Source organism: Carcharodon carcharias, chromosome 3 (genome assembly GCF_017639515.1).
Source record: "Carcharodon carcharias isolate sCarCar2 chromosome 3, sCarCar2.pri, whole genome shotgun sequence".
NCBI classification, from domain to species: Eukaryota; Metazoa; Chordata; class Chondrichthyes; order Lamniformes; family Lamnidae; genus Carcharodon; species Carcharodon carcharias.
Window position 1 is genome coordinate 143,740,108 of NC_054469.1, and position 13,792 is coordinate 143,753,899.

The window sequence follows — 13,792 nt, forward strand, 5'->3', positions numbered from 1 at the left end:
CCCACTTTTAATCTGAAAACAGATTTCTGAAATTCCAAATGATGTATATTCTACACTGATTCATTTTTCTACGTTAAGGGCATTGCATCAAGGAGTTTTGCTGTAAATAAATTAACATTCCTTTGGTCAGATTGCAAATTCCAAACACTTACTTAGTAGGCAACAATTTTTATTGGAATAACAGCATCAGAATTGATTTTGCTTTTGCCATTATACATCCAATAGCTTTTTTCCTAACTGTTACCTCTACTGCCTCAATCTAGCTCATAGATGGATAAACACTGTGGTAATCTTTCACTTTGGAGGTGGGGTTCAAATCCAGCCCAGATAAATTCTGGGTATTACTAGTAAAACTTGAAGATGAATAAGGTTGTGAGAGAGGCAATGACTTTCACTTATGGCAGTTATGTCAGATCAAAAAGATGTGGCGGATTTTGAGTGCTCCAAGGTTCTTTCATGGAGCCCTATAATTTCTATTCAATATAAAAAAAACTACAATTCAAAAAGACAATGGGTGGAATCGTGCCAGGTTTGCACTAAGTGCGCTAGCGGGTGAGGGAAACATCGTTTTACCCGCCGGCTGAGATAGTGGGTTTTCACCCCATATCGCCCCAAACCTGCCTCATTACTTATATATTCACAGGAAACACAGCGTTTCCATAGCAGGCGGGCTCTCATTTGCCCGTCACTCCATCACCTCGCCACTTCATCACGTCAGCACTATATTTAAAGTACAACCGCGCTCAGTGCTTCCAGCCCAAGACTGCAGCAAAGGCATGGCCCTGAAAGGCAAGATGACTACAGTCCTCAAGTGCCTTTTGGACACTGTGGACGCCTGCTGTGATGTGCTCTACATCCACTCTGGCTGCAGAAGGTGCAGTTACATTATCACTCTGGCTTGGTAGGCGATGACAGTGGTGATCAGTGCCAATGTTGCACTGAAGAGGTTGGACATCCAATGCAGATAGAGGATGAATGATCTCATCCGTGCAGCCAGGGTATGGCAACCATCTCATCACTCTGAACTCACACACTCAAGCCCATCACACATTCCCTGGCATCTCACTCATTGCCAGCTCAAGGGAGATCATACTCATTCTCATGCACATACCCTCATGTCCATCTGGCCTCATCTCCTCAGCCCTCACCATCTTGAGGCCACTTGCACAGATCAACATATGCCCCCCACACTCTCTGGGATACCCTCCTTCCCCAGTACTGCTCTCTTCCTGCAGCCTCTTCCCTTGCCTGAGGCCACTTCTTCCCCCTTCCCCAAGCAACACCTAGTCCTGCAGCCGTTGAAAAGCCATCCACATATGGCTGATCTTGTAGGTAGAGACCTACCCATGAGCCCCCCTTAAAATGATGTGGTGCTGTCCATGAAGCCTGGCACTGATGACTGAGTGCTGCCTGAAGCAAGATAGGCAAACAAACTTCGAAGTACTAAACAAAGTACAGCCTGCCAAGGGCAGACAATCCAGTGTGGGGGTGGGAGGGGATGAGTCCGGTGGGCTGGCCTTATACATATGCTGATGTATTACAATGAGGGTCCCAACATCAGATGGCGGGAAACGCGGCCCACCATCAGTGTGTGGAGCGGACAATCGAAAACTGGTGAAACCAATTTTTGGCCTTCTCGCTGTATTGTTCGCTCAAGCCACTCAGTGGCGGGCACGGAGAAACCCAGCCAATGCTGCTCAAATTCACAGATGATGCTAAACTGGAAAATGGTGGTCAGCAGAGGCTGATGAAATAGCCAAGTAATGCAGGAGGAGCAATAAAATTTTGCAAGTATCAAGAACTTTTCTTTTGTCCATGAAATTAAAGCCAGTCAAGTGCAGGATCTTACACAATGGGAAAAATATCTACTTAACGCATTGTGCTCACCAAGTTAGAGGGGAAGGTGGAAGATTGATTCTAGGCGCAAAACTTATTTATACTCAGTTTTTGCCAATCATCACGAAAGCAGAATACCTGATCATTTATTGCTGTGCTGTTCACGAGACCTCAGCAGTATTTCCCACATTACAATAGTCACCACACTTCTGAAATACTTCATTCGCCAGAAAACACTTTGGGACGTCCTGAGGTCATGAAACATACTATATAAATGCAAGTCATTTCTTTTGCCTAACAGCAAACAAATAATGATAAACTATACAGGAAAATACATGACATCCATAAAATTTCCAGTTCAAAGGCTAACAGACATGGAACATTAACTCTGTTTCTCTCACCTCAGATGCTGCCTTGCTCAAGTATTTCAGCACCTATCACTATAACCCGGTAAAACCTGTTTGGCAACAGGGCTCAAGTGTGAAGTTGTTATGCTGAGGTTATATTGTGTTCATGTCAGGCTACACCTCGACTGCTGCATTCAGTTCTCACCATCAAGTCATAGAACGGTTATAAGCTCATGATTCAGCCATTCGGCCTGCCGTTTCTATGTTGGCCCTCCAAAGGAGTAATTCAACTTGTGCTACTTCCCTGCCTTTTCCCCATGCCCCTGCAAATTTTTCCTTTTCAGATAATGATCTAATTCCCTTCTGAAAGATGAGCGAGACTAAAGGGAAATATCCAACCCAGGAAGTGATGCATAAAACAGCAACGAGGGCCATGTTAGAGGACTGATTTAAAAGGGAACAAGATAAATTTGTATACTTCAAAATTAGGTGAATGGGAGTAAATCTTGGAGGCATGTACACTAATAACTAGAATATAAAACATGAATCCTGAGAGTTGGTAAAATTGAACAGCAACTGCAAAGCAAGAGGACATTGGTGCAATTGACAGAAATAATGTTGAGGGCCATGCACACCAAATGATTTAACTAAACACTCTCCTGTCAGGAAACAGGAGCAAAAATTGCAGTCGTTCTCATGTCTAATGCTGGTTTTCATTTTTGCAAAAAGCTCGATCTTATATTCTCATATTTGCTTTGCATTTCAAATATCAGAAATTCTCAGGATTGTTTTTACTTAGAGGTATCCTATATCTTATTGGGATCAGGTGCCAAAGAACAATCCACATGGCACAGCACGATTTAGAATTTGTGAATATGAATTTCACCCTTGAAAGTCTGCATTCCATTGAACACTATGTGCCAGTATTATGTGCACATAAACAGAGTAGACTAACAAGAGGTGAGATTAACACAAAGTACCTATAAGCCATTATTTTAATAATCTGGCTTCCATTTTTAAAAAAACATTACTCTTAAAAATATTCCCCAATGTCAGAAATATTCTTAAGGAATTAAATTGCAAGAAGCCCAGATAAGTTTTTTTATTTCCCCCCGCTCCTCCCCACCCCCCAAACAACTTCAAAAGGTACCTGATAGTATAACATAACCAGCAAGATAACCCACTTGTACAATTGGCAATTTGCCATATTCCTGTAAATGTTGTATGTAGTATTTGCCATCTTTTGATGACGATGGTATTTTAAAATTAGGTCAACAGTATTCAGTGCAATTCATATCTAAAATCAACATATAAATACTGTGTCTACAACAGCAGGTTAGAAGCTAGGAATCCTGCAACAAGTAACTCACCTCCTGACTCCCCAAAGACTGTCCACCACCAACAAGGCACAAGTCAGGAGTGTGATGGAATACTCCTCACATGTTTGGATGAGTGCAACTCTCACAACACTCAGGAAGCTTGACACCATCCAGGGCAAAGCAGCATGCTTGATTGTTTGTGGATGTGGTGCCATTCACTTCCTCCAGCACCGACGCACAGTAGCAGCAGTGTGTACCATTTACAAGATGCAGTGCAGGAATTCACCAAGGCTCCTTCAACAGCACCTTCCAAACCTACGACCACTACCATCTAAAAGGACAAGGGTAGCAGATAGATGGAAACACCACCACCTGGAAGTTCCCCTCCAAGTCACTCACCATCCTGACTTGGAAATATATCGCCATTCCTTTACAGTTGCTGGGTCAAAATCCTGGAAATCCCTCCCTAACAGCACTGTGGGTGTACCTACACCACATGGACTGCAGCGCTTCAAGGCAGCAGCTCACCACCACCTTCTCAAGGGCAACTAAAGATGGGCAATAAATGCTGGCCCAGCCAGCAAACCCCACATCCCGTAAATGAGTAAGTAAAAACAAGAAGTGGCATTTATATCATATCTTTACAATAGAAAATAATGAAAAGAATATGATTGCCTCAATGGTTTGTAGTCTGGTTATAGCAGGCTGCATAAGTGAAAGATGGGTCCCAGTTAAAATTTCCTTAAAATACTCTTCTAGGAGTATATGGCCTTTCAGCTCAAGAAAGTCATCCAGCTAATGTATTTGTATATTGTGCCTGGAGCCAAGAAAGACATTCAGTTGAAATACTGATGAAAATGTGAACAAGGTTAATTTAATAGCAACTTCCTTTCTGTTGAAAGTCAAAGCCATCAGGAATGAATTCAAAAGATCAGTATTTCAGTGACATTTTTGAACAGATCAATATTTTTCAGTATTAAAGCATCCACACATGCCTAATCAGCAGTCAGTTTCTTCTCAAGTAAAGCAGGATTTCCATGAAACGAAATTCTCTACATTTGTTGCTTTTTCTTGTTTGACACAAATTAATCCTTTGCAAACTCAAAACCATTGCAATGTACATCTTTCGATTGCAAATCTTTTTCCCTCATTTAGACAAGCATTTTCATGAAGTCATGGTACTTTTAAACTGGATTAAAATAAGATATCAAATGTTTAAGCTCAAAGTAGAGTACCCAATACCACCAACGCATTGCTAAACTACAAGGAATGCATTTTCATTTACTTCATCTTTTAGTTTCACCTACACATCAAGCCACCACTCTTCCAGATCAGACAATCTACCAACTCACAGGCCAGTAGTAATAAGCAACTCAGGTGGGCATCCTCTCAATAGTGAAACATAAATGGCATCACCAACACAGAGTGCAGCGAATAAGGCTGGTGAACTAAAAACAACTGTCAGAGTATTTGAAATAGTTCCAATAATGGAAATGTGACCTAAGAATGGTGAGGACTCGGTGCTTAATATTCAAGGATACGAAGTATTCAGAAAAGATAAATAGAGAAGGGGGGATAAAAAAAGGTGGAGTGGCAGCACTGATTCCAGCACCACAATGTCTTCCCTAAAGAGGTGTCCTTGAAGGGGTAAGGGCAGAATCCAGTTGTTTGGTAAAGAGAAGCAAGAAGGGGATGATCACGCCACTGGGGATATTCTATTGGGGTCACGGTGAGAGAGAGTTGGAGGAGCAAATCTTCAGGGAAATCACAGAAATATCCAAGAACTATGCAGTGGTGATATTGGAAGCATTAATTACCCAAATGTCAATTGGGATAGCATTATACTAAAGAGTAAGGAGGAGTGGGAATTTCTGAAATGTGATCAGGAGAACCTCCTTGATCAGTATGTTCATAGAAAGAGGCATTGTTCGATCTGGTGCTGGGAAACGAGGTGGGCCAAGTGGACGCAATACCTGTGGGGGAACATTTGGCTAAGAGTGATCACCATATCATAAGGTTTAGATTATTAATAGAGAAGAGCAAGGAAAATTTAAAGTAGAACTCTTAAATTGGAATGGTGCTAACTTCAATGAAGTGGGTGATTCTGTGATTTGGGATCTAGCCAAGTTAAGCTGGAGCCAAAAATTGACAGGAAAAACTGTAGCGAAACAGTGGTGAACTTTAAGGAAGAGATGTTTCAGGTACAGGCTAGATACATTCCAACAAGAGTGAAAGATAGGGGAACCAAAGCCTTGGATGAAGAAGGAAATAGAGAATATGATGAAATAAAAGAAAGAGATTAGGTAATGCATGATAGGCGAATTCTTCAGATAAGTACCAGGTCGAGTATAATAAGTTGACAGGGTAAGTGAAAAGGAAAACCGGCAAAGGGAGAACATAAGAACAGAATGACAGTTAACATCAAAAGGAAGCCCTACCAACATGTAAACAGTAAAGGGGAAGTAAGAAGTGGAGTGGGGCCTTTTAGGGACAAAGATTTAGCGATGAATGCTTGATGTGCAGGGCAAAGTTTGAATACTTAACAAGTAACTGGCAGTGTTTACCAAGAAAAAGGACGTCAATAAAATATCAGCAGAAACAGAGATGGTAGAGGTAATAGGTGGAGTGAAAACTGATAGACAATATTGTTTTTGAAATGCTGGCTAAGCTTAAGAATGGATAAGTCACCTGATCTGGCTAGCATGCATCCTAGATTGCTAAGGGAAGGTGCGGGTGAAGATAATGGAAGAACTTGCCACAATCTTTAGGAAGGGTGTGAGAGTCCTTGAGGGGATGCAGAGGAGATTTGCCAGAATGATTCTAGGAATAAGCTACAAGGTTAGGCTGGAGAAGCTGGGGTTGTTCTCCTTGTAGCAAAGGAGGTCAAGGAAAGGTCTGACAGAGGTGTACAAAATTCTGACAGGTGCAGAAAAGGTAGACAAAAAAATTAGCTGACTGCACAAGGACTAGGGGACACAGATATAAGGTTTTGGGCAAGGGATACAGGCAGGATATAAGGGAGAACTTTTCTTTTTTAAAAGCTCAGCAAGTGGTAATGACCTGCAGTTTGCTGCCTCCATGGGAAATGGAGGCGCAAATATTATCAACAATTTCAAAAGGAAACTGGATAGCACTTGAGGGAAATAAACTTGCAGGGTTACCAAGGGAGAATGGGCAGATGGGACTGAGAATTAATCTACAGAAAGTTAGCATGGACTGAATGGGCCGAATAGCCCCCTTGAATGCCATTATGACTCTAAGACATCACCAGCTCGATTTTTGCAGAAAGTGGACATAAAAATGCACCTATCACTATTGCACAAAGGCCACTATGCTCTAAGAACATAAGAATCCAGAGCTGGAGTAGGCCATATGGGGCATCGAGCTTGGGCTGCCATTCAATAAATTCATGGTGAAACTTCTACTTTCCCCTTACTACACTTATACCCAAAGTCTGTTGTCTCAAAATCTGTCTTAAATATACTCCAACTGAATATCTACAGCCCTCGGGGGTAGAGAATTTCAAAGATTTGCAATCCTGAGTGAAGAAACTTTCCTCCTTTCAGTGTTAAATGGCTGACCCTTTATCCTGAAACTATGGCCCTTAGCTCAAGACTCTCCAGAATGAAGAAACAGCCCCTCAACATCTACCCTTTAAAGCCCTCTAAAAATGTTATGAGTTTCAATTATATAATCTCTTATTCTTCTAAACTCCAGAGAATATAGGCCCAATGAAACTCCTAAAATTTCTGGACAAAGAAACAGCAGTCTTGCAAGGCACAGAAGTGTTACTATAATCAAGGGGGACAAAATGTATTAACTGGTATTAGTATCATAAGAAATGGTGTTTCCTGAAACATAACATTGTATATTTACATTCAAAATAACACAAGCTTCCCATTTTTGTTAGGGTATTAACATAATGCATAGACTCATAGTAGTCCTGCCTTGTCAGCTACCAAACATGCATATTATAGACTAACACATTTATGTCATTTTACTGCAGCTTGGGTTTGAAGTCGCCTGAAAATAATTTAGGAACACAGAGCACTGTCATCTCAAGGAAGTCATGACACCAAGCCTCAGCTTCATACCAACCATAGTACAAAGCAAACCTTTACATGTCATTTTAAAAGGACAGTTTGGAGCTCTGTCATTTTTCAGTATTAAAAGTTAATCAGAGCGCCACACTCTGCATGTGTTTCCTTTCAACAGACAGAAAGCTCAACTTTCCTCAAAGTAATCTGGAGCTGGTATAGTGACTTGGCCCCTTTGATCCCATTTCACTAAGTAGGTATTGGTCTCAAAATGATACCTGCAGTATTAATAGCCATCTTTTTACAATACAATGCTGGAAACATTACTGGGAGTTTGCACAGCAAAAAATGTTCCAAACAGGCCTGCCCGCCTATCAGGAGCGCGAGTTAAGTTTTACCTATGCTCTCCGATCTTTGGGATTTTTAAACATTTGTTGGCAAAGAATGAAACTATTAACTTGAGAGAGTGAGAGAGTAATATATTTGGTAATTCCACAGAAGCTAAGAGAAAATTATAGTATTCTGGATGCACAACAACCTACGTAACTTGACAACCACATAAAAAAAAGAATTGGAGATAAATGGCTCCAGGTGACTGCGAGAGCGCATGGTATTATGATAGCTGCACTTTTCAACCTTTTCCTTTATTTTATCAAATCAGGCATCGCTTGCAAGGTCAACTTTTATAGTTCATTCCTAATTGTCTTTGAGGGGGTGACAGTGAGCTGTCTTCTTGAACCGCTGCAGTTCATGAAGTGAAGGTGCTCCCACAGTGCTGTCAGGTAGGAAGTTCCAGGACTTTGACCCAATAATGGCGAAGGCAAGGTAATATATTTCCAAGTCAAGATGGTGTGTAACCTTGAGGGAAACATGCACACGGTGATAGAGTCATAGAGGTCTACAGCACAGAAAAAGGCCCTTCAGCTCATCGAGTCTGCACCGGTCAAACAAGTACCTAACTATTCTAATCCCATTTTCCAGTACTAGGCCCATAGCCTTGTATGCCATGGCATCACAAGTGCACATCCAAATGCTTCTTAAATGTGATGTGGGTTTCTGGCTCTACCACCCTTTCAGGCGGTGAGTTCCAGATTCCCACTGCCCTCTGGGTGAAAAAATTCTTCCTGCCCCTTACCTTAAATCTATGCCCCCTGGTTATTGATCCCTCCACCAAGGGGAAAAGTTCCTTCCTGTCCACCCTATCTATGCTCCTCATAATTTTATACAACTCAATCATGCACCCCCCCCCCCCCCCCCCTCTTCAATCTCTTCTGCTCTAGGGAAAATAACCCTAGTGTATCCAATCTCTCCTCACAACTAAAACTCTCCAGCTCATGCAACATACAGGATGTGGGCATTGCTGGCTGGGCCAACATTTATTGCCCATCCCTAATTACCCTTGAGAAGGTGCTGCTGAGCTGCCATCTTGAACCGTTGCAGTTACTGTGGTGCAGGTACACCCACAGTGCTGTTAGGGAGCGAGTTCCAGGATTTTGACCCAGCGACAGTGAAAGAACGGCGATATATTTCCAAGTCAGGATGGTGGGTGACTTGGAGGGGAACTTCCAGATGTTGTTGTTTATATCTATCTGCTGCCCTTGTCCTTTTAGGTGGTAGTGGTTGTGGGTTTGGAAGGTGCTGCCTATGGAGCCTTGGTGAGTTTCTGTAATGCATCTTGTAGATAATACACACTGCTGCCGCTGTTCGTCAGTGGTGGAGGGGGTGAATGTTTGTAGAAAGAGTGCCAATCAAATGGGCTGCTTTGTCCTGGATGGTGTCAGGCTTTTTGAGTGTGGTTGAAGTAGCATTCATCCAGGCAAGTGGGGAACATTCCATCACACTCCTGACTTGTGTTTTGTAGATGGTGGACAGGCTTTGAGGAATCAGGTGGTGAGTTACTCACCACAGGATTCCTAGCCTCTGATCTGCCCTTGTAGCCACAGTATTTATATGGCTAGTCCAGTTCAGTTTCTGGTCAATGGTAACCCCCAGGATGTTGCTAGTGGGAGATTTAGTGATGGTAATGCCACTGAATATCAAGGGGCAGTGGTTAGATTCCCTCTTGTTGGAGATGGTCATTGCCTGGCACTTGTGTGGTGTGAATGTTACTTGCCACTTGTCAGCTCAAGCCTGGATATTGTCCAGGTCTTGCCGCATTTAGTCACGGACTGCTTCAGTATCTGAGAAGTCGTGAATGGTGCTGAACATTGTGCAATCAATGAAAATTCCCAACTCCTGTCTAACCTTATGATGGAAGGAAGATTATTGATGGAGATTTTTGTCCTGGATGCTGTCAAACATCTCGAGTGTTGCGGGAGCTGCACTCATCCAGGCATGTGGAGATTATTCCATCACACTCCTGACGTGTGCCTTGTAAATGGTGGACAGGCTTTGGAGAATCAGGAGGTGAATTACGCGCCGCAGGATTCCTAGCTTCTGACCTGCTCTTGTAACCACAGTATTTATATGGCTAGTCCAGTTCAGTTTCTGGTTAATGGTAACCCGCAGGATGTTAGTAGTGGGGGATTCACTGATGGTAATACCATTGAATGTCAAGGGGCATTGGTTAGATTCTCTCTTGCTGGAGATGGTCATTGCCTGGCATTTGTGTGGCGCAAATGTTCCTTGCCACTTGTCAGCTCAAGGCTGAATATTGTCCAGGACTTGCTGCATTTGAACATGGACTGCTTCACCATCTGAGGAGTCGCAAATGATGAACATTGTGCAATCATCAGCAAACATCCCCACTTCTGACCTTAAGAAGAAGGGCAGGGCAATGAGGAAACAGCTGAAGATATCCAGGCCGAGGACACTGCCCCAAGAAACTTCTGCAGCAACACCCTGGGACTGGGATTATTGGCATTCAATAATCACAACCATCTTCCTTTATGCCAAGCAGTGGAAAGCTTTTCCTGATACCCACTGACTTCAATTTTACTCGAGACCGTGGGTGCTACAGTTGATCAAGGGCAGTCACTCTCACCTCATTCTGTGAAACAACAATATTTGGTTGAATTTTTACAACCAGTATAAAGTTTAATAAGTCAGAAACATGTGGCAGAAAGGAAGATTTTTTTAATACATCCTTCCCAGCCATTTTACATAATTAAGTCACTAAATAGAAAATGAGCTAATGTTATTGTCTGGACTAAATCTTTTTCCTGTGTCATTGAGCGGAACTGATGTTTATTCTGCGGCCAGAGGTGAATGTTTCACATATTCTTCGATGCTGACCTCAAACACTGCAGGCTGAGCCATGACAACAGATCAGTTACTCATTTGTTGCTCACTGGAGACAATGCAATAGAAAAAGCTCTCATGCAGTGTTACACCAGCAGCTCTAGCAATAATTCAGTCATTCATTTCAGATCAGCAGGAGAAAATACCTCATACTAAAAAATGTTTTGGAAGAAAATAGTGACAACAGCAAAAAAAAAATCAAATATTGCACTGTGAAAAAAAAAACATGCAAATCACTGAAAATGAAATGACAGGACACATTAAGCAGGTTTCATAAAGTAGTAAGTAAATAGTATGGAATATATTTGCAAGGCACAATACCTTCCAATATTCAATTTGGGAAGAGGATGCTTTTCATGGTTCCATTTTAAGAAGTTAATCTCCAGGCGTGCATGAATTAAAAAGACCCTTGAACCGCCTGCGATTTGTCAGCATGCTAATGAATTTCTTATTGCTCAATAAGAGGTCCATGCTTGGGTTCATAAAGCAAACAGCAAATGCCTTGCCCCAACTTCAAAATTAATCTTTCTTTTCTCTGTACCTTTTTCTCAAAAGGAAAAGCAGGTTGTATGAATAGATACTACATTACAGGTAGTTGAAGCAGATTGTAAGATGTACTGAGGCATTTCACAAGAGAATTATAGAACAAATTATAGATACTAACTCCTTTGAGAGCCCGATGTCATAAGTCAGGTGACTAAAAGCTCGGTCAAAGAGGTGGGTTTTAATGAGCGTTTTAAAGGAAGAAAGTGAAGTTGAGCGGCAGAGAGTTGTAGTGAGTGAATTCTAGAGTTTAGGGCCTAGCCAAACGAAGACCTGGCCCACCAAAAGTGGAGCAAGTAAAATCAGGGACGCTCAAGAGTCCAGAATTAGATGAGTGCAAGGATCAGGGAATGGTGGGCCTGGAGGGGATTACAGAAATAGGGAGCAGCAAGGCCATGGAGGGATTTGAAGACAAGGATAGGAATTTCAAAATCAAGATGTTGTTTGACCAGGAGCGAAGGTAGGCCAGCGAGCACAGGGGTGAAAGGGGAACAAGGGGCTTCGTGCATGTTAAGGCATGGGCAGCAGAGTTTCAGATGACCTCATGTTTACAAAAAGTAGAATAGGGGAGGCCAGCCAGGGGTCCATTGGAATAGAGGTGTAGAGGTGACAAAGGCAAGGATGAGGGTTTCAGCAGCAACTAAGCTGAGGCAGGGGCCAAGTTATGCAGGTGAAAGTAGGCAGTTTTTGTGACTGCACAAACATGTTGTCAGGAGCTTGTCTTGTGTTCAAATATGACATCAAGATTGTCACCAGACTGGCTTAGTCTTAAGAGTATTGCCAAGGGGAGGGGTGCAGTCAGCAGCTGAGGAATGGAGTTTGTTTTTGGTCCGCATGCTAATGGTTTCTGTCACCCAATATTTAATTTTAGGAATTTCTGCTCATCCAGTAATGGATGTCAGAGAGGCAGTCTGATAATTTAGCAAAAGTGGAGCTGTCGAGAGCTGCAGCAGTGACATCGAGCTGCGTGTGGTCAGAGTACATGTAATCCTAGGAGATCACCCCATGATACTACTTGCATGCTTGTACACTTCCAATTATGTCAGGCACACCCAGGACTCTGCATGTATTTATTGTGCAAGCACCCAATATTTTAGTAATTGAATATTGTGATGTACCCTCTTGCCTACAAATTGCTGAATTGCTGCTGTGTTTACTTTGTATCTCAAACAGAAACAGGAACCAGCTACATCCTGACAACTAAAACGTAAGCAAATTAATATAACGCAGTGAAGTCAAGTGTGTTAAGAAATTAACTACAATTATATAAATTGTGGTCTGAAATTAAATACAAATTTTCCATCTAGCCAGTCATGCATCACAGTTGGAACAAGATTTCCAGCCAAAGAGCCAGAATTTGGTTGCAGTGGAACATCTTACAGCATGACCATGAGTTGGGTCCTTTTCCTTGCCTTGCCGTTCAAAAAAACCTTAGTGCCACTATTATGACACAGCAGTTGGCAAATACGAAGTTGTTTAAATCCCAGACGGAAACTTGAATAACTGTCATAACTTATATTTTCAATTGGTATGTTTGAGATGCAGCTCTGAATTCAGGAATAAAACCACCAAGCCTTGAGAGTTTATTTGTATAAAACTAAATTATATATTTATTAATTTAACAAACTAAACACATACACAAATTACTACCATAACAACTTTTAAACAAATCCCCAAATTAATCATTCCCAGGTAAATCTTCAAGGCAATAATAACCCATAGACTTTAAACAGGCACCAGGCAAAGCCTTACGAATTCAAAATGAGGTCCCTTGTAATTTGTTTCCTTTGCAGACACAGTTGTAGGCTTACAGGCTGGTTAGATCTTAAATGTCTTTGCCTCACACACACAAGCTCCTTTCTGTTAATACCTAGCTTCTCCTTTGAATGCAAATTTTCCATTGTATTACTAGGTTTTTTATTTAAATTTTACCTCTCCTAATAATAATTATTTCATTCCACCAATTTTATTAGTAATATAAATACATTGTTTGGTGTCTCCCAGTTAGGTGCAAGATTTTACCCATTCTTTTGAATGATTTATTCAACAAATATAAATTGCACTTTACCTTTTACACCTTACATTTATTTAATTAACATCTCAAACTACTATAACATCAAAGCACCCAGGCTAGCTGGCTTTAATCCAATAAAGACACAGTCCCTACTACAATTCCAATTTAAAAATAATTTCCAATAACATTATAACCATTAATATCTCTTCATGACACCACCAATTGCCATACGTGAGTGCTGATAATGGCGTGGCGAGGTCATCTGGACAATTGGATCAACAGTTTATTGTTTTATTTAAAGATGCGAAAGCAACAGGGGAATCACCGACAAAGTAATCAGACAAATTTCCATTACTTGCAGGAAAAGCACCCCAGTTTCAACCGTTCCCTTTCTGGGCCTCCAACACTGAATAGCATTGCAGTACCTTAAATCGCTCCAATAACCAGATTCTTATG

At 41.6% G+C, this 13,792-nt stretch overlaps 1 protein-coding gene across 13 annotated transcripts in view; it reads right to left on the reverse strand.

Moving 5' to 3' along the window:
• osbpl3b (oxysterol binding protein-like 3b) overlaps positions 1-13,792 on the reverse strand; it is a 237,289-nt gene that overhangs the window by 152,280 nt on the left and 71,217 nt on the right. The window contains exon 4 of one of the 13 annotated variants that reach the window (XM_041183814.1): positions 1,975-2,084. The exons of the other annotated variants lie outside the window; for them this stretch is intronic. The gene's annotated coding sequence lies outside the window, so the exon portion shown is untranslated. The remainder of the gene's footprint in view (positions 1-1,974; positions 2,085-13,792) is intronic. 13 annotated transcript variants of the gene reach the window in all.